Source organism: Nansenia antarctica (genome assembly GCF_963989245.1).
Source record: "Nansenia antarctica genome assembly, chromosome: 6".
In the NCBI taxonomy this organism is placed as follows: domain Eukaryota; kingdom Metazoa; phylum Chordata; class Actinopteri; order Argentiniformes; family Microstomatidae; genus Nansenia; species Nansenia antarctica.
Genome location: NC_137676.1, coordinates 454,129 through 456,377, shown reverse-complemented (window position 1 = coordinate 456,377; position 2,249 = coordinate 454,129). Strand labels below are relative to the sequence as shown.

Here is a 2,249-nt window from a genome sequence, read left to right as displayed (position 1 = left end):
AAAACGGAATATGTTTCGGTTAAAAAAAGAAAACAACAATTTGAGAATATAACACAGTACCCATTCACTTCCACTTTTAACCACCGGGTGGCGGCATTGCATGACGACCGAGGACAGAAGTGTCACGCCAACCGTTTGACATTAATAATAACAGCGATAAACCCAAAAAACAGAAAACAATTGAAAATGAAAAAAAAACAAAAAAAAACGAGTGGTTCTTCTTCTCTTCATAGCTCTTCTTTAAAAGGTTATCGAAATAAAATAGAAATACAGTTGGATTATTTTTCCATTCGTAACAGCTGTACACGAGGAGTTATTTTCATACAATTGGAGGATCGAGAGAATGAAAACAAACTAAAAAAAAGATGCGTCGTCGTTTTTTTTTTTTGTAGTGAAGTAGAAAATGAGTACAAAACACCTCCCGGAAGGAACAACTCTGGAACTAACGTGGAGCTTTTTTTTCCCTCCAAAAACACACGAACCACAGAGAAGAAAGAACAGCACATGGAGGGGAGGGGGAGAGAAAAGAGAGAGAGAGAGCGAGAGAGAGAGAGAGAGAGACAGAGAGGAGACATGAGAGAAGAGAGAGAGAGAGAGAGAGAGAGAGAGAGGAGACATGAGAGGAGAGAGAGAGAGAGAGAGAGATGGAGTAATAAGAGGGAAGAAGAGAACGTTGAGTGTTTTGCTCTCCTCCTCCTCCTCCTCCTCCTCTCCTCCTCCGTTCCATCACTCCATCCAGTCTCCCTCGTCGAACTCCGACTCGTCCTCTGAGTCCGAGTACTCCACGGCGATGCGTCGGGACAAGATGGTGGCCACGTCGTTCCCCACGCGCTCCTGCTTGGCCTCCATCTCCCGCTGCTCCTCCACCTTCCTCAGCTGGATACCTGGGGGGGGAGGGGGAGGGGGGGGGAGGAAGGAGGGGGGGGGAGGGAGGGGAGGAGAGAGGAAACGACAGGAGAGAAACCGAGGGAGAGGGGGTGGAGAGGAGTGTGAAAAATAGAGAAATAAAGAGAGGAGGGGGGAGGAGAGGAGAGAGAGAGAGAGTGGGAGGGAGGGAGAGAGAGAGAGCGGGAGGGAAGGGAGAAGCAACAGGAGAAGGAGAGAGACAGAAGGAGAGGAGGTGGAGAGAGAGTGAAAGATACAGAGGTAGAGAGAGAGGAGGGGGATGAGGGGGAGAGAGAGAGGAGGGGGGAGGAGAGGAGAGAAAGATACAGAGGTAGAGAGAGAGGAGGGGGATGAGGGGGAAAGAGAGTGGGAGGGAAGGGAGAGAGAGAGTGGGATTGAAGGGGGAAGCAACAGGAGAAGGAGAGAGACAGAAGGAGAGGAGGTGGAGAGAGAGGAGGGGGAGAGGGAGAAAGAGAGTGGGAGGGAAGGGAGAGAGAGAGTGGGAGAGAAGGGGGGAGGGAGAGAGCGGGAGGGTGAGAAGGGCGGAGGGAGAGAGAGGGGGGGGAGGTGGAGAAAGAGTGAAAGATACAGAGGTAGAGAGAGAGAAGGGGGATGAGGAGGAGAGAGAGCGAGTGGGAGGGAGGGGAGTAAGGAGAGAGGAAACCACAGGAGGAGAGAGACAGAGGGAGAGGGGGGGGAGATAGTGAAAGAGAGAGGTAAAGAGGGAGAGAGAGAAGAGGTCAAACTTGGCCCACTGTGTAACTCACACACACACACACACACACACACACCACACCACACCACACCACACCACACCACACCACACCACACCACACACACACACACACACCACACCACACCACACCACACCACACACACACACACACACACACACACACACACACACACACACACACACACACACTCTCCCTTTAAACACTTTAAAGTGTGTGAGAAAAGTGTTTGAGTCGGTCGGCCCAATTATCTTATTACTGATCAATACCTCCCTCAGCTGCCTTCCAACACGCTGTAAGCCCTGATTAAACAGATACCCATCTCCACCCCGTTTATTCTCTCCGACTTCCACCTCCCAATTATCGTTCTTGTCCAAAGTCCTGGGGCCTCATTCATAAAAAAGTACTTGAACGTCATCTTTGACTTTCACGTAAGCACATTTTTCTAAACGGACGTAAGCATTATTTATAAAACGGGCTGAGATGGTTTAAATTTGCGTACGTGCTTCCTTCTATAAATACCAACGCAGGTAAAATGAACGCAGGTGAATGAGGCTTGTATTAACGCCCTGTGATAGCGACTCAATTATAGCGGCTGAATTAAGACAAGTGCTATAATATAGGGTAGGC

The 2,249-nt window shown here is 49.6% G+C and overlaps 1 pseudogene across 1 annotated transcript in view; it reads right to left on the bottom strand.

Annotated features, from left to right (window-relative positions):
• Positions 1-726: 726 nt before the first annotated feature.
• The window catches only part of LOC308159653 (actin-binding protein WASF1-like), a 20,125-nt pseudogene continuing 18,602 nt past the window's right edge, over positions 727-2,249 (bottom strand). The window contains exon 7 of the transcript in view: positions 727-884. The product of the transcript in view is annotated as an actin-binding protein WASF1-like (transcript). The remainder of the gene's footprint in view (positions 885-2,249) is intronic.